General features: G+C 45.3%; 1 long non-coding RNA gene across 1 annotated transcript in view; it reads left to right on the forward strand.

Annotated features, from left to right (window-relative positions):
- The window catches only part of LOC307184255, a 58,720-nt gene extending 36,560 nt beyond the window's left edge, over nt 1-22,160 (forward strand). Inside the window, exon 3 of the long non-coding RNA XR_013827687.1 lies at nt 20,925-22,160. This is a non-coding gene — a long non-coding RNA (uncharacterized lncRNA). The remainder of the gene's footprint in view (nt 1-20,924) is intronic.
- The last annotated feature ends 1,855 nt before the right edge of the window (nt 22,161-24,015 follow it).

Below are 24,015 nucleotides of genomic sequence, written 5' to 3' on the forward strand. Positions count from 1 at the left end.
CTCAGATGTCCGGGCTTCCCTGGCCACACTATTTACAGTTTCAGTACTCCTTCCCACCTTCTCCTCCAACATTTCCTTCTGCCATGTTTTGCTTTATTTTTCCTCCAGAGCAGTTAACTCTTCTGACTACTATTTAATTAATTTATTTATTTGGTTGATTGGTTGGTTGGTTGGTGGGTTGTTGGTCTCCCGCAATAGACATCAAGTTCCACAAGGGCAGGTTTTTTGTCTGTTTTGTCTACTACTGTATCCCCAGAGCCCAAGGACAGTGCCTGGCATGTGGTAGGTACTCAGTAAATATTTGATGGATGGACATATGAATAAAAATGTATGACAGGGACTTCCCTGGTGGTCCAGTGGTTAAGACTCTGTGCTTCCACTATAGGGGGCACGGGTTCGATCCCTGCTCGGGGAATTAAGATCCCACATGCTGCATGGTGCGGCCAAAAAAAAAAAATGTATGACAGAACCACTTACTGTTTATACAAGGCCTTGAGACAAGGGGAAAGAGCATTGGGTTTCTGCCAGCGTAGGAGCATTAACAAGCCAAGTGAGAAGGAACTGCCCCAAGCGGGAGAAGGCCCCTGTGTGGACGTCAGGGGCCTGTTTCTGCCTTGGCCAGCATGCAGCCAACTCACACTTCAGTGGCTTGTGAAGAACTTGCCCCTGGTGAGCACTCATCACTCAGCTTCCACTCAGGTTGGCTTTGCCCCAAGGCTCCCCCTCAGTGCTCTGCGCAATCGCAATCGCTTACTTTCCTTTTTCCCTCCAGATGCCAGAGTTAGCAGCCTATTGAAGGAAAACAACATCAAGGTAAAAGAACAATAAGACTGTGTCTAGTTTAGAACTTCCCAACCTAAGAGGCCTTGAAAGGTATTCAAGGAAGACCCAGAGTGCTGAATGTGTTGGCAACTGGCAGCGGGATAAAGTGAAGGTCCGGGAACTCGCATTAGAGGGTGAGTGCTAGGGACAGTGAGGTACAGCTCAGTATCGAGGAGTGGATCATCAGAGCTGGCTCTCAGGTCTTCAGACCCAGGAAGACAGTGCTTCCCTTGGGAAAACCTGGTGACCTCCCCCATGCCAGTCAGTCGTGGGCCCACAGCCTGGCCCTCCTCCTCTGCTTTCCTCCCTCCAGGCCTCTCCCCTTCCTTGCTCTTTCTGGAGGTTCTGCCCTGCCTGCTGAAATCAGAGCAGGCCTTGGCAGAGTGTTTGGGCTTTTTTTTTTTTTTAAGCAAGGTTGGTTTGGTTCTAAATCTAGAGGAATACACTAGGATGCTTCCAGCATAGGGGGGTCTCTGTTTCTGTGTTAAATCACAGTCCAAATTTTAAAAAGTGAAAATATTCAGTAAATAATGGATGTGGGGGAACATGCAATGATGTGTACTTGCTGATGTGACTGGAAAAGGAATTTATCCTATGAAAATAACCACATTTTTGCAGAGATGTATGAACAAAGATATTTATAACTGCATTGTTTATAATAGAAAAAAAAGGAAACATTAGAAAGCCCTGCAAAAGGAGTTGGTTATTTAAACTCTAGCATATCCACTCACAGGCACGTCATGCAGCAGGATGATCTACGTGTATATTTATTGACAAGAAAGATGTTTGCATGTATTGCTTAGAAAGAAAGAAGGAAGGAAGGGAGGGAGGAAGGGAGGAAAGAAAGAGAGAGAATGAAAAAGAAAGAAAGAGAGAGAGAGGGAGGGAAAGAGAGGGAGGGAGGGAGGGAGGGAGGGAGGAAGGAAGGAAGGAAGGAAGGAAGGAAGAGTATGGTCAGGCTACTCAGGATGGCTATTCTTTTGTTCTCTGTACATCCCCTGCTCAGTCAGTGCCTGCTTCACCTACACCTACCCTACTCACATGACTGACCTTCCTACATACTTGCCCCGGGCCTCAGCTGGAGATAGTTCTTATCAAAGAGGTGGTGAGGGGCGTGCCCCTCTGCTAGTTTCCCTGGTAACCTGATGTCAGTTCCCCCTATAACTGGCAATCTCCCCTTCCCTCTGGGAGCGAAGACTGCTGCCTTGTCCTGTCCACCGTCACACAGTGGGGTGTCGCTCCAGGACCTTGCTTCACACATGTAAGGTCACCCTATCCACTAAATCATTGATGTCCCTGTCGCTGACTCCAGGCTCTTTATTCGGTCTTGAAGCTGGGCAAGTGCAGGCCTTGTAGGCCTGTGAGGTGCAGCCCAACAGAAAGAAAAAGAGAAATGGAAAAATCTTAAACATGCAAGGAAAGTAGCTTTGTACTCAGCCTGGAGGGTTGAAATCCAAAACTGTCTCTTAACCAACATGAGGACACAGGCAAGTGATATGATCTCCCTAGCCTCTGCTTCCTGCCTGTAAAATGGGCATAATAATGCCTGCCTCACACAGTTGTGAGGATTTGGTGGGATTAACACCTCTAAAGGCCCAGCTCAGGGTCTGGCATGTGGTGAGTGCTCAGCAGTGGGTACCCAGATGAGATGTGGACCAGTAGTATTTTTACTGGGTACCTGTGAGGAAGCCTGGAAACATTCTGGAAATTCATAGACAAATATTGGTTTTATTGGGCTAACTGGAATTATGGGTGATTTTCAATATTTTACAGTTTTTCTACAAGGAATACATATTACTTATGTTGACTGAAAAAACATGCACAGCCTAAAAATTGAGAATTACGTTTTATTCAGTGGACCTTCTGAGAACTTCAAGCCCAGGAGGCAGCCTCTCAGATAGCTCTGAGGGACTGTTTCAAAGAGGGTAAGGTAAGGGAGGAGCCAGGATATAAAGGAAGGAGTTTTGCAACAAAGACCAGGTAGTCGGAACGTCAAAAGATTACTGTTAATTAAAGAAAAGCAGACATCTCGAGTTAATGAATTCAGTGCTTTTCTGTGTATGGGAAGATGCAAGAGTCTGTGCTCACTGAAATCATTCCCTTGATATGCACCTTAGCTATCTAAGGGCAGTATTCTTTCTTTCCCTTCCTGATTTCACTCGCACTCACTGTTGGGGGCCTTGTTAGTGGCTGATGGCTTGATGGCTGCAGCATCCTTTGCTTGCTGATATGGCAGGAGGCATTTTTCATCCACACTTAAATAATGATGATGTAGTTTTTAAAAAGGAAGTAACAATTGAAAAGGTTAAAAAAAAAAATTGCAGGCAAGCCAACAGAGCAGCCCCCAGGGCAAAGCTCCTGAGGACTGAGGTAGGGGTTGGGGGTGTGTGGAGAGGGAGAATAGGCAGTGGGTGAAGGAAAAGAAGGAAAAGGATGATTAGACCTGAGGGCTGGTGCCCAAGGAGATGCACCTCAGAGGTCAGGCTCAAGGCCTCCCAAGCATGTTCCCCACTTTGGCCCCTCCTGGGGGAGTTTCTGGTAGGAGATACGGTGACCCGTCAGATGACCATGAGGGTGTGCAGCCACTTTTGACTGGTGAGAGAGCCTGACTCCGGCATTTCCAGGGAGCGGCCCTGTAGCTCCAGCCCTGGGTTCAGCTCTTCACCCACTCTCAGAAACCCAGCATCTTGTCTGTGTCCAGAGGAGGAAAGGCAGGGAATCCTAGTGAATTCCCATCTTTGGCATCCTGGTAGGATCCATACTCAAGGGCAGGATCTCCCAAGCAAATACAACCTGCTGGGAAAGGGATCCTGTGACTACCAAAGGGCTGCTGTGCCATCTCGCATCCCCACCTGCACCCGCCAACTGCCTGCTGGCCAGTGACATCAGGAAACATTTTTCCACATTAATGAGGTGTATGCTGCTTATGCCAGTTTATTGAGCATTCTTGGGGCATGGCTTATCCATATAAGTGAATTTTCCAAATAATTTAATTCCATCACACTGCAATTTTTTTTATTGGACTCATTTTTAGTTAATTTTTATTTTACCAAATTTATCAAAATAATGCATGCATATGGTTTAAATAAAATAGAGAGGTTTATAATAAAAGTACCCTCTTGACCTTTCTCTGTCTCACTCTCTTCAGAGGGAGCCTCTTTCAACCCTTTTATTAGTTTCTATTTCTGTTTATGTTGTTATTTCTTGATTTACCAGTTTTAGACCTCTGTGGGCTTGCTGTGGTAGATAGAATTGAGCTCACCTACAAAACCACCTCTAGTTCTCCTCCCTCCATCCTTCCAGTAAGACTAACGCGATTTTTGTTAACTTAATACATAGTGAACGTAGACATTCTTCGCTGCTGTGCTAAGTAGTGTGTTATGTGTCCGTCCTTGAGTTCTGGAAAAAAATTATATTAATTCTTTGATAATTTTCTCCCCTCTGTTTTATCTGTTGAACATACTGGGTTAATCATCTAGTTTTCTTATGTTTTCTTTTTTATTTACCCTCCCTTTGCCTTTTGGGTCTACTTTCCTGGAAAAGTAGTCTTTATTCCTGCGCTTGCCACTAGGTTCATCAGTAACTTTTTTTTTTCTTTATTAGATTCCATATATATGCGTTAGCATATGGTATTTCTTTTTCTCTTTCTGACTTACTTCACTCTGTATGACATATTCTAGGTCCACCCTCCTCACTACAAATAACTCAATTTCATTTCTTTTATGGCTGACTAATACTCCATTGTATATATGTGCCACATCTTCTTTATCCATTCATCTGTCGATGGACATTTAGGTTGGTTCCATGGCCTGGCTATTGTAAATAGAGCTGCAGTGAACATTGGGGTACATGACTCTTTTTGAATTATAGTTTTCTCAGGGTATATGCCCAGTAGTGGGACTGCTGGGTCATATGGTACTTCTATTTTTAGTTTTTTAAGGAATCTCCATATTGTTCTCCATAGTAGTTGTATCAATTTACATTCCCACCAACAGTGCAGGAGGGTTCCCTTTTCACCACACGCTTTCCAGCATTTATTATTTGTAGATTTTTTGACGATGGACATTCTGACTGGTGTGAGGTGATACCTCATTGTAGTTTTGATTTGCATTTCTCTAATAGTTAGTGATGCTGAGCATCTTTTCATGTGCCTCTTGGCCATCTGTATGTCTTCTTTGGTGAAATGTCTATTTAGGTCTTCCGTCCATTTTTTTTTTTTTTTTTTTTTTTGCGGTACGCGGGCCTCTCACTGTTGTGGCCTCTCCCGTTGCGGAGCACAGGCTCCGGATGCGCCGGCTCAGTGGCCATGACTCACGGGCCTAGCTGCTCTGCAGCATGTGGGATCTTCCCGGACCAGGGCACGAACCCGTGTGCCCTGCATCGGCAGGTGGACTCTCAACCACTGCGCCACCAGGGAAGCCCCATCCACTTTTTAATTGGGTTGTTTGTTTTTTAGATATTGAGCTCCATGAGCTGTTCGTATATTTTGGAGATTAATCCTTTGTCCGTTGTTTCATTTGCAAATATTTTCTCCCATTCTGAGGGTTGTCTTTTCATCTTGTTTATGGTTTCCTTTGCTGTACAAAAGCTTTTAAGTTTCATTAGGTCCCATTTGTTTATTTTTGTTTTAATTTTCATTACTCTAGGAGGAGAGTCAAAAAAGATCTTGCTGTGGTTTATGTCAAAGAGTGTTTTTCCTATGTTTTTCTCTAAGAGTTTTATAGTGTCTAGTCTTACATTTAGGTCTTTAATCCATTTGGAGTTTATTTATTTGTTTATTTATTTTGCGGTACGTGGGCCTCTCACTGCTGTGACCTCTCCCGTTGCGGAGCACAGGCTCTGGACGCGCAGGCCCAGCGGCCATGGCTCACGGGCCCAGCCACTCCGCGGCATGTGGGATCTTCCCGGACCGGGGCACGAACCCGCGTCCCCTGCATCGGCAGGCGGACTCTCAACCACTGCCCCACCAGGGAAGCCCTGGAGCTTATTTTTGTGTATGGTGTTAGGTAGTGTTCTAATTTCATTCTTTTACATGTAGCTGTCCAGTTTTCCCAGCACCATTATTGAAGAGGCTGTTTTTTCTCCATTGTATGTTCTTGTCTCCTTTGTTGTAAATTAGGTGACCTTATGTGCGTGGGTTTATCTCTGGGCTTTCTATCCTATACCATTGATCTATAATTCTGTTTTTGTGCCAGTACAATACTGTCTTGATTACTGTAACTTTATAGTATAGTTTGAAGTTGGGCAGCCTGATTCCTCCAGCTGCTTTTTTCTTTCTCAAGATTGCTTTGGCTATTCAGGGTCTTTTGTGTTTCCATACGAATTGTAAAATTTTTTGTTCTAATTCTGTGAAGAATGCCATTGGTAGTTTGATAGGGATTGCATTGAATCTGTAGATTGCTTTGGGTAGTATAGTCATTTTCACAATATTGATTCTTCCAGTCCAAGAACATGGTATATTTCTCCATCTGTTTATGTCATCTTTGATTTCTTTCATCAGTATTTTACAGTTTTCTGAGTACAAGTCTTTCTCCTCCTTAGGTAGGTTTATTCCTAGGTATTTTATTCTTTTAGTTGCCATGGTAAATGGGATTGTTTCCTTAATTTCTCTTTCTGATTTTTCACTGTTAGTGTATAGGAATGCCAGAGATTTCTGTGCATTAATTTTGTATCCTGCAACCTTACCAAATTCATTGGTTAGTTCTAGTAGTTTTCTGGTGGCATGGCATCTTTAGGATTTTCTATGTATAGTATCATGTCATCTTCAAACAGTGACAGTTTTACTTTTTCTTTTCCAATTTGTATACCTTTTATTTCTTTTTCTTCTCTGATTGCCGTGGCTAGGACTTCTAAAACTATGTTGACTAAGAGTGGACATCCTTGTCTTGTTCCTGATATTAGTGGAAATACTTTCAGTGTTTCACAATGAAGTATGATGTTTGCTGTGGGTTTGACATATATGGCCTTTATTATGTTGAAGTGGATTCCCTCTATGCCCATTTTGTGGAGTATTTTTTATCATAAATGGGTGTTGAATTTTGTCAAAAGCTTTTTCTGCATCTGTTGAGATGATCATATGATTTTGACTCCTTAATTTGTTAATGTGGTATATTGTATTGATTTATTTGCATACATTGAAGAATCCTTGCACCCCGGGATAGATCCCACTTGATCGTGATGTATGGTCCTTTTAATATGTTGCTGGATTCTGTTGGCTAATATTTTGTTCAGGATTTTTGCATCTATGTTCATCAGTGATATTGGTCTATAATTTTCTTTTTTTGTGGTATCTTTTTCTGGTTTTGGTATCAGGGTGATGGTGGCTTTGTAGAATGAATTTGGGAGTGTTCCTCCCTCTGCAATTTTTTGGAAGAGTTTGAGAACGATTGGTGTTAGCTCTTCTCTAAATGTTTGATAGAATTCGCCTGTGAAGCCATCTGGTCCTGGACTTTTGTTTGTTGGAAGATTTTTAATTACAGTTTCAATTTCATTACTTGTGATAGGTCTGTTTCTATTTTCTAATTCTTCCTGGTTCAGTCTTGGAAAATTGTACCTTTCCAAGAATTTGTCCATTTCTTTGTGGCTGTCCATTTTATTGGCATATAGTTGTTTGTAGTAGTCTCTTAAAATCCTTTGTATTTCTGCGGTGTCAGTTGTGATTTCTCCTTTTTCATTTCTAATTTTTATTGATTTGCATCCTCCCCCTTTTCTTCTTATTTATTTATTTATTTATTTTTGGCTGCATTGGGTCTTCATTGCTGCGTGTGGGCTTTCTCTCGTTGCAGCGAGCAGGGGCTACTCTTCATTGTGGTGAGCGAGCTTCTCTTTGGGGTGTCTTCTCTTGTTGCAGAGCACGGGGTATGGGCACACGGGCTTCAGTAGTTGTGGCATTCGGGTTCAGTAGTTGTGGCTCGCAAGCTCTAGAGCAGAGGCTCAGTAGTTGTGGCGCACCAGCTAAGTTGCTCCACAGCATGTGGAATCTTCCCAGATCATGGCTCAAACCTGTGTCCACTGCATTGGCAGGTGGATTCTTAACCACTGCACCAGCAGGGAAGTCCCTCCCTTTTTTTCTTGATGAGGCTGGCTAAGGGTTTATCAATTTTGTTTATCTTTTGAAAGAACCAGCTTTTAGTTTTATTGATCTTTGCTATTGTTTTCTTTGTTTCTATTTCATTTATTTCTGCTCTGATCTTTATGATTTCTTTCCTTCTACTGACTTTGGGTTTCCTTTGTTCTTCTTTCTCTTGTTGCTTTAGGTGTAGGGCTAGATTGTTTATTTGAGATTTTTCTTGTTTCTTGAGGTGAGATTGAATTGCTATAAACTTCCCTCTTAGAAATGCTTTTGCTGCGTCCCATAGGTTTTGGGTCATTGTGTTTTCATTGTCATTTGTTTCTATGTATTTTTTTATTTCTTCTTTTTTGATTTCTTCAGTGACCTTTTGGTCATTTAGTAGCGTACTGTTTAGCCTCCATGTATTTGTGTTTTTTACAGTTTTTTTCCTGTAACTGATTTTCAATGTCATAGCATTGTGGTCAGAAAAGATGCTTGATACGATTTCAGTTTTCTTAAATTTTCTGAGGCTTGATTTGTGACCCAAGATGTGATCTATCCTGGAGAATGTTCCACGTGCACTTGAGAAGAAAGTGTATTCTGCCACTTTTGGGTGGAATGTTCTATAAATATCAATTAAATCTATCTGGTCTATTGTGTCATTTAAAGCTTGTGTTTCCTTATTTATTTTCTGTTTGGATGTTATGTCCATTGGTGTAAATGGGGTGTTAAAGTCCCCTACTATTATTGTGTTACAGTCGATTTCCCCTTTCATGGTTGTTAGCATTTATTTGCCTTATGTATTGAGGTACTCCTATGTTGGGTTCATAAACATTTATAATTTTTATATCTTCTTGGATTGATCCCTTGATCATTATGTAGTGTCCTTCCTTATCCCTTGTAACAGTCTTTATTTTAAAGTCTATTTTATCTGATATGAGTATTGCTACTCCAGCTTTCTTTTGATTTCCATTTGCATGGGATATCTTTTTCCATCCTTTCACTTTCAGCCTATATGTGTCCCTTGGTCTGAAGTGGTCCTCTTGTAGACAGCATATATATGGGTCTTGTTTTTGTATCCATTCAGCCAGTCTGTGTCTTTTGGTTGGGGCATTTAATCCATTTACATTCAAGGTTATTATCGATATGTGTGTTCCTATTACCATTTTTTTAATTGTTTTGAGTTTGTTTCTGTGGGTCTTTTTCTTCTCTTGTGTTTCCCGCCTAGAGAAGTTTCTTTAGCATTTGTTGTAAAGATGGTTTGGTGGTCCTGAATTCTCTTAGCTTTTGCTTGTCTGAAAAGCTTTTGATTTGTCCATTGAATCTGAATGAGATCTTTACCAGGTAGAGTCATCTTGGTTGTAGGTTTTCCTCTTTCATCACTTTAAGTATATCCTGCCACTCCCTTCTGGCCTGCAGAGTTTTTGCTGAAAAATCAGCTGATAACCTTATGGGGATTCCTTTTTATGTTATTTTTTGTTTTTTTCCTTGCTGCTTTTAATATTTTTTCTTTGAATTTAATTTTTGTTAGTTTGATTAATATGTATCTTAGTGTGTTTCTCCTAGGGTTTATCCTGTATGGGACTCTCTGTGCTTCCTGGACTCAGGTCTATTTCCTTTGCCATGTTAGGGAAGTTTTCCACTATAATCTCTTCAAATATTTTCTCAGATCCTTTCTTTTTCTCTTCTTCTGGGACCCCTATAATTTGAATATTCGTGCGTTTAGTGTCGTCCCAGAGGTCTCTGAGATTGTCTTCAATTCTTTTCATTCCTTATTCTGCTCCTTGGCAGTTATTTCCACCATTTTGTCTTCCAGCTCACTTATACATTATTCTGCCTCAGTCATTCTGTTATTGATTCCTTCTAGTGTATTTTTCATTTCGGTTATTGTGTTGTTCATCTCTGTTTGTTTCTTCTTTAGTTCTTCTAGATCTTTATTAAACATTTCTTGTATTTTCTCAATCTGTGCCTCCATTCTATTTCTGAGATTCTGGATCATCTTTACTATCATTACTCTGAATTCTTTTTCAGGTAGATTGCCTATTTCCTCTTCATTTATTTGGTCTTGTAGGTTTTTACCTTGCTCCTTCATCTGTGACATATTTTGTGTGTGTGTGTGTGTGTGTGTGTGTGTGTGTGTGACATATTTTTTTGCTTTCTCTTTTTTTTTTTGATGGGTGGGATTGTGTTCCTGTCTTACTGGTTGTTTGGCCTGAGGCTTCCAACACTGGAGTTTGTAGGCTGTTGGGCAGAGCTGGGCCTTGGTGCTGAGATGAGGACCTCCAGGAGACCTCACTCTGATGAATATTCCCTGGGGTCTGAGGTTCTCTGTTAGTCCAGTGGTTTGGACTGGAACTCCCACCACAGGAGCTTTGACCCAACCCCCGGCTTGACCCCCAGCACATGAACCAAGATCCCACAAGCCACGCGGGGTGGCAAAAAATAAAAGGAGAACAATAACAAAGAGTAAAAAATAAAATTAGACTAGGAAACAGATATGTTAGAAAGAATATAAAAGTATAGGTTAAGCAACAACTGGGAAGTAAATCAGAACCACAATAGTAAAAAAGAGTAGAAGCAAAAAAAAAAAAAGGTGGAAAAGGCCTTGGCTGTGGAGGATGGGGCCTAAGCAGAGGCAGGGTTTGGGTGGTAGGCAGGGTCTATGCTTAGGACCCACAGGCCTGGAAAAGGCTTGGGGTGGGGCTTAGGCTCAGTGGAACAGAAGGGGCCCAGGCAGTGCCTCTGGTCTCAGAGGGTGAGGTACCCCACCTTCCTTGACTTTATCTTGCAATCCTTCTACTGATTTTTTAAAATTTTGGCTTTTATATTTTTTGCTTATATATTTTTAATACAGAAGTACTCATTCTTGTTTCTGATTTTTCCTTTTTCATAATATTACAGTCATGTTTTATGGATATACTGTCTCCTACTTATCTCTGTGAAGGTATTACTTATTTTTCATGTGTCTGTTAGTTTTGTTTTAATATTCTTGTATTCTCTAAATTCTTTTTTTCCACCTGGCTTCTTTTGGTTTCTCTCTCTCCTTCCTGTTGGAAGCTTTCCTCAAATATCAAAAATATCTATTGTGGGGCTTCCCTGGTGGTGCAGTGGTTGAGAGTTCACCTGCTGATGCAGGGGACACGGGTTCGTGCCCCGGTCCGGGAAGATCCCACATGCCGCGGAGCGGCTGGGCCCGTGAGCCATGGCTGCTGAGCCTGCGCGTCCGGAGCCTGTGCTCCGCAACGGCAGAGGCCACAGTGGTGACAGACCACATACCGCAAAAAAAAAAACTATTGATATTTATGAATGAAGCAATGAAAAGCTGAATTAAACTGTATTTGGGGAAAACTTATCAACTGGGGCATCACTATAGGAAGCTAGCTAGTCTTTTCATTAACAAGCATCTGAATGTCAGACTCTTTTCTCTAGAGCTGGCTTTCTCAACTTTGGCATGTTGACATTTGGAGCCAAATAATTCTTTGTTGTCAGAAGCTCTTGTGCAGTGTAGAATGTTTAGCAGTATCACTGAACTCTGCCCACCAGGTGCCAATAGTAACCCCCTTCCCAGAGTTCAAAAAATGTCAATAAACGTTGCCATATGTCTCCTGGGGGGCAAAATCACCTTGTTGAGAACCATTGCTCTAGAGCCATGTGGCTTCTCAGGAGAAGCGTTCTAACTCCCTGTTCCGGTTACTGTTACTGCATAACAAACCACCCTAATACTTAGTACATAAACAACCACCATTTTGTTGTGCTTCAAGTCAGGAATTGGGAAAAAGCACGGCTCTTCTCTGCTCCACAGTGTCTGGGGCCTAGGCTGAGATGTCTGGAAGTTGGAACCAGCTGGGGCTGAAAGATCTGCTTCCAAGTTGGTTCTTCACTTGGCAGGGATAGTTGGAAGAGGGGGTGCAGCTGGGACTGGAGACCAGAGAGACTATACACGGCCTCTCTAGGACAACAGTCTGGTAGTTGGACCTCTTGTGTGGTAGCTCAGAACTCCAGTGTGAATATTCCAGCCAGCAATATGCAAGCTGCGTGGCCTTTTATGGCCTGGCTTTTGATGTCACATAGCATCACTTCCACTATAGTCACAAGCCCGCCCAGATTCGGGGAAGGAGACAGAGACCTACCTCTCAATGGAAGAAGTGTCAAAAAAAATTGCAGCCATGTTTTAAACTCACTGTACTCTGGTACAAGGTGATATGTGCCTGCGGCAGGGTGGGGTATGCAAAGGGGGGAACATTGAGTCCCACTGTTCAGTCTTCAGACTTTGCCCTCATCCCTCTGTTTTCATCCTTGTGGTCATTTGCCTTCTCTCTTGCCAGGGTCTCTCCTGTTTAGTGTCTTCAGTCTCCTGGTGTGTGGGACAGAGTATGGGGTGGGATCTGGGAGGATTCCAAACATTTGCCCTGGTTCCTTACCCCACCTACTCGGTACCTGACCCCCACCGTCATAATACCTGGTCTCCCCAAGGTCTTAGCTCCCCCAGGGTTCTGAGGGGGAAGTGGCTTGCCTCCTGTCAGTATACCCCTCTGCGGGCCAATCTCTTGTCCACCGATGTCTCTTTACCATTCTGTTTGCTCTTGAGGATTTATACCATTTTACTTTTTGACTGGCATTTTAGTGGCACTTCAGGAGAGAAAGGAGATTGAGATGTGTGAATAACCTGACATGTTTAACCCAAAGCTTGTTACACTTCTTTTGGATGGATTTATGGTGTCTCTAAATTGTGTCATAATCTTCTCCCCTGTTGAAGCTCTGTCAAGTAGTACAGTGACCACATTTAATGTTTTGCTGATAATTTAGAATCATCTTTATGAACATACATGTTTACCTTGGAATTATTACACTGAGTAGAGCTATCTGTCCCCCTTCATGCTGGGGACTCAGATCACTGTGCTAAACTTCCTTAAACCTTTTCTCATGGTCATCTCTGTCTCTGACTACCTCTTGTCCCATTTATTTGTGGCGAGGGTGCCACATTACAGCACATTAACTTCTAATTTACTCCTTTTAAATGGCTACTAAACTAGATGACCATGCCGGGTGTCCCCCCACCAGCCTGCCCCTACCCATTTTCTACCCTTTCCCACACTCCCATTGTTTGACCTTTGTGGATTGCATCAACCAGGCTCCATGCCCTCATGCTGCCAGTTGGGTTTGGCCAATTGAAGACCCTGCAGGAGATAAGAGAGTGATTTTGGGGTGCATTAGGATACTTTATCCGTAACCCCCTCACCAGCTCCCTCCCTCGCCAAGCCTCAGGTCAGGTCTGTGTTCTTCTCCCTAAAGCTACCACTCTTCCCAGTAGCTCTCTCCTGTAGCTCTCTCAGGGTCCTAGTAACACTCCCACCTCTTCCTCCCTCCAGGCGGTGGTAATTACTCCCCACTGTTGCTGACTCCAGGGTGCTTCTCCTTCCCTTATCGGTTTCCTTAATGCTGCTCACCCCCTTGGAAACAGTCCTTCCTTAAGTTCTCCTTGTTACCTGTGCAATGTGCATCTGTTTCTTACTGGGACTCTGCCCAGACAGAAACTTCTGATTTACATCTAAAACAAGAATGGTCCCTGCGTGAGCCCTGAGAGATCCTCCTCGGAATGCTGTGTGTGAGCTCTGTGACATCTCTGGGCTACTGGGGCTTTTGAAAATTCACTTCCTAGCTGTTAACTAGAATACATAGTAGAGGGTCCTGGATTAGTGACGTCCTCATACGGGGAAATGTGACTTACTGGAATGTTTTGAGAAGGACAATAGACATGTAAATAGAAGGAAACCTGGAGAGAGAATTTGTAATGACTTTCAGAAATTATATGACAGGCTGGAAAATATCAACAGTTTCAGAAAAGGATTAAATACCTTCCTGGATAACAGACCCTTGCTGGGTCTTATGGTAAAGTGGATGTTTGGGGGAGATCCAGGCCATGTGTGGATGGGATTCCCCAAATGTGACATTAGAAGTCCCTCAGTTAGGACCTGCTGGGCCTCTGTGCTTCCAGGTCAGTAGCTTTTCTGATGGTTTTGCTCTGGGGAGTGCCATGTGCTTGTCTGTCCACTGGCCTGAGGAAAAACTGGAGACCAGAGAGGCCCACGGCCTTGTAGCGGCATCACATCTCACGCCCCACAGCAGCCGAGCCGTCCGACGGCCACCTCTGAGATCAGCTTACACGACTCTCCTGCTGAAACACACTCTGGATTCTCTCACTTCCTCACCCTACTACCCTGTCAGCCCTCCGTTCTGTTGAATTGGTGCACCCGTTTGAAGCGCATGTACCTCTAGGGGAAAAGTAGAATCAAGATCTCTTTCTGGCCACCCATTTCCTGAAGCACAAAAAGGAAATGTATCATAAATGCTTCTTAAAGATGACAGGAAGGGGTAGTGCCACTCCGGGTGGCAAGGGCTGCCACTGTGGTATTTCACAGACCGGGAGGTGAGGTGGCACATGGGGGCTGAGGTCCCAGCCAGGGGCAGCCCTCAGGGTCCAGCCTTCCTGACCTACTCCAGCAGACTGTGGACCTTCAGCCCTCCTGGGCAGGAGGAAGAGGCCTGGGAGGCATTACCTCTATTTCACAGGGAGGAGCCCAAAGCCAGGGAAATCGAGAGCTGCAGCTTTGGTGAAGAGACACTCTCATACCCTGGCTTCCTTATTCATGATTCTTTTACCCTTAAGGATTTTTCTTTTTAATTTGAGGAGTGGGGACTGGGCAGTTGGAGATAGGTTTGTTTGTTTTTAGTGTGGCTACCCTCAAGTGATGTAGCCTTTTTCAGTTCAGCTTATTCTCTTTCAGCCCAGGCCACTCTGTGTCCTTTAGCCAAGTGAGCCCAACCGAGGCCCCTCAGCGTCCCGACCAGCAGAGGTGCAAGAGGCCCATCCTGTTCATTCTTGCTCTGTAAACGCAGTGCAGGAAGGCAGATATGCAGGAACATGGCCAGAGGAGCCAGCCCAGGGCTGGAAAGTGGAGGGCCCTGGAGGGCTGGGGGAGGCTTCTGAGGCCTCTCTGCACTGCTCCTCCCATAGCAGAATGTTCATGGTCCATGCACTTCTGGGAGGGTAGATGGGGCCCAAGTGGGCAGAACACCTGTTTAGTGTGTAAGTCCATGTCCTGTCTTGTCCTTTCCAAGAATTCAGCCATCGCTAGGTTGGCTGCCACTCACCACATGGAGTGGAAGGAAAATTCTCAAACCAGGCACTTGAGCCAAGCCTGACGTGGTCCTCAGCCAGATGTTGCAAGTTCCTAATCTTGACCCAGAGGCCAGGGAGTTGGGGCATCATCTGGAGCCCAGAGTTGGCTGTTACCCACAAACATAGACACCCTGATTGGGACCTACACACCCCGCCTTGCCTGAGGTGGGACCAGGGCCCACTTCGTTCCCATTACATACCATTACAAGATGATGCAACCAGGTTTCAACAGACACTGCCAGGGAAGAAACACATTACAACAGCATGCTTCAATACTTCCTCTGCCCATGCAGGAGGCTTCATCACATCAACAAAGTCGGACCTCTTCCCACCCCAGTGTCTCACCCCACCAAGCTGGAAGTACCTTTTGTCAGGACCATTTACGGCCTTTGAATGGGCCTGCTTTTCGCAAGAAATTAAACCAGTGGCTTTCCATCCTTGCTGCACATTACAGTCATCTAGAATATTAAAAAATACTGATGCCTGGGCCTCACTCTCACCCCAAAGATACTGACTGAATTGATCTGGGTTTTTTAAAAAAAAAAGATTTTATTTAAGTCTTTATTGAAAGATAATATACATGCAAAAAGAAGAAGAAAAGAAAAAAGCACAAACCACAAGTGTAAATCTTGGTGAATTTTGACAAAGTGAATTTACCCTGAGTAATTTGCTTCCAAATCAAGAAGCAACATCACCTGCGTCCCCTGGTGCCCCAAAGGGTAACCACCATTCTCATTTCTAATGGTATAAATTAGTTTTGCTTGTTTTCAAGCTTTATATTATATAAATGGAATCATACAGAATATATTCTGGCTTCTTCCGATCCGCATTGTGTTTGTAAGGTTCATCAGAGCTGTTGCTTGTAGTTGTTAGTTAGTTTAGTTAGTTAATATTGTAGTAGTTAGTTTATTCTCATTGCTATAGGGTATTCCACCATGTGGATATTCCTCCATTTATCTATATTTGGGTATCTGTGTTGTTGTTGGCAATTTAGGGTTCTTATGACTACTGCTGCTGTGAGCATTCATTGGTGGCTTAGAGCATGTTTGCTTGTATTTCTGTTAAGTCCATACTTTGACATGGAATTGTTGGGCAGGTATGAAAATCAGTATGTTCGGCTTTAGTACCTTATGCCAAATAATTTTCCAAAGTGACTGTACCAATTTATACTCCCTCAGGGATGTATGAGAGCTCTGGTTGCTTCACATCTTTGCCAACAATTGGTATTTTCTAACTTTTTCATGTTAGCCATTCTGGTGGGTGTGTGATGATATCACAGTGTGGTTTTAATTTGCATTTCCCTAATGACTAATACAGTTGAGCGCCTTTTCACATGTTTGTTAGCCATTAGTCTTCTCTTTGCACAGTGCCTGTTGAAGGGCTTGGACTTGAGTACTTTTAAGAAGTCCCTTAGGTGGCTCTAGTGTGCAGCCAAGGTTGAAAACCATCGAGCAATACCACAACTTAGCACCTGCTGTTCTGTTTCTCAGTGTCCTGTCTTTGAGCTTAGAGTATTTTGGATCTGAAGGGACCTAATGGACCTGGAGAAAGATAACTGTCACCCGCCACGCCAAGATGAGCCTACCAGAAAGAAGCAAGAGATTGGAGCTAGAGTTTAGGCAGTTGAGAATCTTTGGGAATGTGGTCTCCACTTCAGAAGAGTTCAGAGAGGGCCTGTGGTGTCCCCAGCTGCCACAGGCATTTCCTGACCACAAAAACGACCCCTTGCCGGTCACCCTGGAGCTCCAGGCAATCATGTGGAGGAAGTGGAGGGGCCCTATGCCAGGTACTTCCCGGTTTCCAGGCCAGCATGAGTGGGACCCAGCTCGTGTGGCATTGTGGTCAGGCTGAGGACAGGGGAGCATGTGTTCCAGGGACCTGGGTGGGGCTCAGGGAGGCCTGCTGTCTGTGGCCTGTCTCCTGGTTCAAAGAGCGGCCTGTGAGCCTGTCCCACATGAGTCCAGGCCTGGCTAGCCCTTGAGTTCTGTGGGTTTCCATAAAGGTTCCAGTTGTTGTCTCCCTCACCTGTAATGGTCTCCTCTTCCTCTGCTCCAGGACCTTCCTTGGTCACCCTACCCCTACTTGACCCCTTATTCCTCTGAACTCCTGCAGCACTTAAGAGTGAGAGCACACGATGTGGCTCCTGATTACACTTTGCCTTCTATTAAGTCCTCATTGCATCATCTGTGCTCATCGCATCCCCTCTTCTGGACTGCAGCCTCATCCCAGGGCTGCTGGGTGCTTCTCTGTGCTCCCCCCACAGTGGGTTAAGTGGCATTTGGTAACTCAGTGATAACATCCTCCAAATTGGAAAGGGAGGTGCAGTAAAAATACAAACCACACACAGAATCCTTCCCTCAGACTGGAGCTATGCAGGTGTCAAGCAGCGCTGCCCTGTGCGGGGTCCGTGTTGGCACATGTGCCACTCGTCTGGTAGGCAAGTTGGACTACCAGCAGGGGCTAGGATGCTGGTGCCTGACTGGGTGTGCATAGAGGCCTCTCAAGCAGAGGGGTTTTGCACACCCTGATGGAGTTCACCGGAGTGCCCAGGGCCCGCACCATGTGCTCCTTGAAAAGAGCAGAGTCCACCTTCTGCTGACTGAAGTCCTGCCAGCTGCCTGACGTGAGATGAGGCGCAAGGAGGCACGTGGGCACAGTTGACATTTTGGACCCTGGTGAGCACAGAGCCAACTCCGGGCTCTTGGTTGTTCCATGTCCCCTGCATTCAGGCCCATCTTGGAAATTGCTCTGGACACAGAGCGCTTCATGTCTGATAGTCCAAGTGCAGATGTTGGGGTTCCCTTGATTGGCCCAAATGGTAGCTTGAACCAACCAGCAACCAGAGTGCTGTCTGCAGCCTGGAAGAACACTCTCCTGGCCGTGTATGAGAGTTCTAGTTGCTTCAGTCCTTGTCAACGACTGGCATTTCCTGTCTTTTTCATATTGGCCATACGAGTCTCTTAAAAAGAGAGACCCCTCTTGTCCCACTGACCCTGCACCCCTGCCTCTCCCCTTTCACTCAGCCCCCTACCCAGCAGTCAAGCCCTTCAGTTCTCTCATACTTGGTCTTCAAACTCTCCTTCTCCCCTGGCTCCTGTAGTGCAGTGTTTGGCATGCACCCGTCTCCATCATCCCTGTAATGCTTCCCTCCACCCCCTTCCCCATGGAGTACAGCCATGCTGTCTGCCTCTCATGGCCAAGATTCTGGAAGGAGACATCTCCTCTCTCCTCTTCCTTCTCCTCACCCGCTCATTTATTCAGCAAGTATTCATTTTACCCCTGTCTGTGCTGGGCATAGCAGGGTTCAACAGTGAAAAAGACTAGCTGGCCGTGCTCTCATGAAGCTTATAATCGAGTAGGGAAGACAGACATAAATCATTAACAAGTGTTTATGTAGGGGCTGCCACAGCCCAACAGCACAGGCCAGTTCTCCTCTGCCCTCACGCACCTGCAAATGTCTGCTCGTCTTTTGGGGCTCAGCTCACATGCCACCTCATCTGTGCTGCCTTCCCCATGCTGCACCTGTAGACAGTGTGGCCCGCTGGGCCCACAGCAGCCTTGGGTATAACTATTTCCCACAGAGGTTGAAATCCGAGGGCAGAGACCAGACCACACTCACCTTGGAGCCCCCTGCCTGGCACAGAGCCCAGTGCATTGGAGGTGCTCAGTAGATGAATGCAGGTCCCTGCCAAGACTGAGCCAAAGTGTGTGAACATCTCCAGGGCCTGAGAATCCACATCTTTCTTCTTCCTCTGTTTTAATAGCCTTTTCTTTCTGCTTATCATTATAAAAGTAATTTGGGTTTGGTCACAACCGTGTGCATTTACTTAACAATACTGAACTTTACATTTATAAATGGTTATGAATGTAAATTTTATGTTATGTGTATTTTACAACAATTTTAAAAAAACATAGTGCAAAGATTAAGTACAAAAAAGGAGGAAAAGGTCCATATTATCAAGAAATAAAGGACAAAGGATTTGATTCAGGCAAAATTGTATTTAAAAAATAAGTAGTTTGGATTAGGGAAATGCAAATCAAAACCACTAGAGGGGCTTCCCTGGTGGCGCAGTGGTTAAGAATCCACCTGCCAAGGCAGGGGACACGGGTTCAAGCCCTGGTCTGGGAAGATGCCACATGCTGTAGAGCAACTAAGCCCGTGTGCCACAACTACTGAGCCTGTGCTCTAAAGCCCGTGAGCCACTACTACTGAGCCCGCGTGCCACAACTACTGAAGCCTGTGCGCCTAGAGCCTGAGCTCTGCAACAAGAGAAGCCACTGCAATGAAAAGCCCGCGCACCGCAATAAAGAGTAGCCTCGCTCACTGTAGCTAGAGAAAGCCCGCGCACAGCAACAGAGACCCAATGCAGCCAAAAATAAATTTAAAAAAAGAAAAAAACCCAAAAAAACCCCACAGTGAGATAACACTTCGCACCCTTTAGAATGGCGATTATTAAAAAAAAGAAAAGAAAAATAACAAGTGTTGGTGAAGATGTGGAGAAATTAGAACCCCTGTGCCCTGCTGGTAAGAGTGTAAAATGGTACAGCCACTGTGGAAAACAGCATGGCAGTTCCTCAAAAAATTAAAAATAAACTTACAATATAATCCAGCACTTCTACCTCTGGCTATATATCCAAAAGAACTGAAAGCAGTGTCTCAAAGAGATATTTGTATACCCATATTCATATCAGCATTATTCACAATAGCCAAAAGGTGGAAACAATCCAAGTGTCAAGTGTCCATTGACAGATGAATGGATAAGCAAAATGTGGTATACACACACAAAGGAATATTATTCAGCCTTTAAAAAGAATGAAATTCTGCCACATGCTACAACATGGATGAACCTTGAAAACCATTATGCTAAGAAGTGAAATAAGCCAGACACAAAAGGGCAAATATTGTACGATTCCAGTTATATGAGGTACCTAGAATAGTCAAATTCATAGAGACGGAAAGGAGAAGGGTGGTTGGCAACCACTGGCAGTAAGAGAGAATGACGAATTAGTTTACTGTGTTTGGAGTTTATGTTGAGGATGATGAAAAAATTCTGGGGCTGGATGGTAGTGATGGCTGCACCACAATGTATGTGTACTTAATACCATTGAATTGCACACTTAAAAATGATTAAAATGTTAAATTTTATGTATATTTTGCCATAAAAAAGTAATTTGTGTATATTACAGACATTTTAGAAACTATTGATAAACACAAAAGGGAAAAATTCGAATCATTTCATAATCTTACCAGCTAGAGAAAGCCCGCTGTTAAAATTTCAGTATGTGTCTTCCATTCCCTTCTTGTTCTCTCTCCCTTAAAACAAAAGTGTGTGTGTGTGTGTGTGTGTGTGTCTGTGTGTATCTATCTTTGGAGACCACACTGGACCTATAGAAAGTCTCCTCACGTCTATCTCTCGACTGTTCCCATTGATACTGCTTCCTTCCTTCCAGCCATTCAAAACAAGGCTATCCCTCTTCTGGACATCAATCCTTTGAACAATTTCTCACACCTAATTTCACTGCCCTGTACCTCTCTAGGGTCACACTGCTCTGAAAATGCCCATTCCTTCCATATGTCTGAAAATACGGTACAGAGCAGGCTCAGTAATATGTTGGAAGGGGTTGGAGAGAACAGTGAGTGCCCCTCCCACTTTCTCAGGTACTGCACATCTTAGATGCGTCCATCTGAGCATGTCATCTCCCTTGGATGATGCAGTTGTTGGGGTTCCTGCAAAGGTTACTGACAGTTAAAACCCTAAGCCTGTTGGTCAAGACTGCCCTTGGCCCAGGTCCCCATGCCCTGCCTTGGTGTCCTTACTTCTTGGACCTGGTGCTGGACCTCACATTATCCCTGTTGATTCTTACTCCTAGATTCAGCTTCTGCAGCCAGTCAAGAACCTGTGGCCTCATGCCCAGATGAGCAGATCTACCCTGTCCACTCTGAGGGAGCTTGGAGAAGAGTGAAGGCCCCATAGGCTCTACCCCTGCTGGGCTCTGGGAGGAGCAGCCTCTTCCTCTCTTCTTCCCTTGAGAAGTGGGCCTCCCTCTTTACCCCAGGCACCACTCTGCCCTGCACAGCAGTGAGTCAGCAGGAATGAGCCAAGCTATCAGAAATGAGGGTGCCCTCCACCACATGGGTTCTGTGGGCTGAGGAGGCTGCCATCAGGCCTGGCCCCAGGGCCATGCCACAGCTGTCACGCCTTGTAGAAGTGCCCCCAGGCCCCTACATTTGTTACCACACATTTGGGCAAACTCCTTCCCCAGCTTTGCCACCTGGTCCAGGAGCCAGGGCATAGCCAGCTTCATTGGCAGTGAGAGGTGAAGCAAGAGGCCACAGCCACTCAGGTGACTAAAGTTCATGTCTGTGCCCAGCCTTCATTTGTTTCCAAATCCAGCCACAGACGTGAGACCCTTCTCTCTTGGCTCTGAGGCCTCCACGGAAGGGTTTATTTAAGGTTTTAACCAGAACCTTTATAGCCCAGCCCTGAGAAGATTACCTTTTTACTGCAACTTTGATTAATGATTGATCAAAAAGTGATACTAGAAACACTGAAGAACAAATTTGCCCTAGAGATTACAAAGGTCTACATCTGCCAGGCTTGGGGACCTGACCACCTGCTCCAAGGTCAAACCAGGGTAAGGGTGCATCGGAAGACCCACCCCACACACAGTCAGTCTCTCTCTCACACACACACAGGGGAAAATACAGATGTAAATGTCCTTAAATCCTTTTTGGAATTAGCAGGGACAGAGCAAAAGGACATAAGGGCTCTTAATAGAATTTTTCTTTCTTTTGTTTCCATTAATGCGTATTACAAATTAGCATCTTAAAGGGAAATTTGGAGTGTGAGGAAGAGAGGGGGTTGTGTGAGGACCATGACCTGGGCTTCCTGCAGACCTCCAGCCCCAAAGAGCTGACATCTGAAATGTGTTCAACACCAGGCAAGGAAGGGGGAACAAAGTTTCACAAGCACTTGTGGGAAGAGCCTTGGGGAGTGATTGGGCTGTGCTCAGCTGTGCTCTGGCTGTTTTGATGGTCACTGAGGCTGTGAGTCCTAGTGGGGTCCACAGGCCACATCAGAATCAAAGGGCCCAAATCTACCACCTCAGAGACTGGGGAGCCAGGAATCTGCATTTTAACAACCTCCCCTACCTGGGGTTCAGCCGGTCCCCACCCTCTGTGAGCCCCAGGGAGCAGGGTACTGGCTGGAACACTTTTTTCTTACCCCTCAGCTCCTCTGGTGCCCTAGGGCATGATGAGTGGAGAGCTGGCAAAACAGCTTCTAAATGGAAACTGGAAAATGAAACTGGAAATCACAGCCTCACAACCCAAAGAGCTGGGGCTTCTTTTCCACAGGGAGAGTCCCTGAGGGAGAAAGAAGCAGAAGAGGGGAGAGAAGCATGTTTAGTGAAGGCAGCAAGGTGTTCCTTAAGGAGCCTAGCAGTGGGCACACTGATGCAGGGTTGCGACGGCAGCCTGCAAGGCGGGCAGTGCCAGCAAGGATGGCCACAGCGCTGCGCCCACTTCCCCAAGGCTGGCTGGCTGCCGTCAGCCCTGGAGGGCTTCCTCTCCAGCAAAAGCTAATTTCACGCTTTATGCTGAATAGCTATTTTCAGAGGTACTTTAGGAAGGGCTCTGGCTCTCGGTTAATCTGAAAATGTTTAATTCTGAAAACACTTCTCAGAATTGAACGTTTCATACCAGCGTTTCATACCAGCAGCTTCGTGCCCCGTTGGCTACCTTCACCCACCTTGCCCCTCTGGGGCTCTCCCACATGCACACGTAGGACTTTGATGAGGAATGGAGGTGCTTGAGTTTAGCTGAGGATCAAAGATCAAACACGCTAATCTGCCCTCCCCTCTGGTCTCCTACACCACACACACCTGAGTTTGTGCTCAGCCAGGCACAAACACTAAAAGCAGCTGCCGCAAAAGCACCGCAAAAGCACCGCTTGAGGCAACTTTGAAGATACTTAGCAGAGCAGCTTTCATGGAAGCAGATTTCCTGAACGGACAGGAATGCGGGGGAGAGGAGGGCAGTGGGATAGGGGCCAAGAACTGTCCCTACCTGCTAACTCCACACCATCCTGGCTTCCCCAGCCCCCAATCCCACACACTCCTTCTTTGGTTAGTACCCTGAAGGGGTATCCTCTCAAAGCACGCTGTGTTTTCCAGCTATTCGTGTAATTATTTGCCTCATGTCTGTGTCCCTCACTGGAACTAAACTCCTCAAGGCCTGAAACATGGTCTGTGTTATTTACTGCTGTATCTTTGATGCTTTGAATAGTGCCTGACTCTTGGTAGGGGCACAAAAAAATGTATGTTCCATGAGTGAGGGCAGCCTGAAATGCCCAGTAGAAAGACAGCACTCCAGCAAGGGATACGCACTGGCATATCTCAGTGTCCAGACCCCACCCCAGGCCCTCAGAGTGCCTTTAGCTGAGGATGCCGTGGACAGATAGACGCCCCAGCTCTGCTGCCTGCAGTCCCCAGACCCTTGCCCATGGAATGCTTTAACTGCTCCATGTGTACAGGCAAAGGCTTAGCAGGAGGAGGTGGGAGGTGTGGCGTTCTTCTGTCACTCACCCTCCATGGCCCTGGCTTTGCCCCCCTTACCTGACAGATGGGCTCACATAGCCTCTTCTCAGGAGGCCAGGACACCTGTCTCCCTGGGCTACCCAGAAAAGAAAGGCCACTTCATCATATTTTTTATTCTTATTTTTTTATTTTTGGCCACACAGCATGCAGGATCTTAGTTCCCCAACCAGGAATCGAACCTGCGCTCCCTGCAGTGGAAGCGCAGAGTCGTAACCACTGGACCGCCAGGAAAGTCCCAAGAAAGGCCACTTTTAGCCTGTGGGTCAGGAGGAGACAAGTTGGGGCTGGGTGCGGGGAAGAGGGGGAGGTGTGAGTGATTAAAAAAAAGAGGAGGGCAGAAGAAGGATGCCAGTGAATGGTCCTC

Source organism: Stenella coeruleoalba (genome assembly GCF_951394435.1).
Source record: "Stenella coeruleoalba genome assembly, chromosome: 3".
Classification (NCBI taxonomy): domain Eukaryota; kingdom Metazoa; phylum Chordata; class Mammalia; order Artiodactyla; family Delphinidae; genus Stenella; species Stenella coeruleoalba.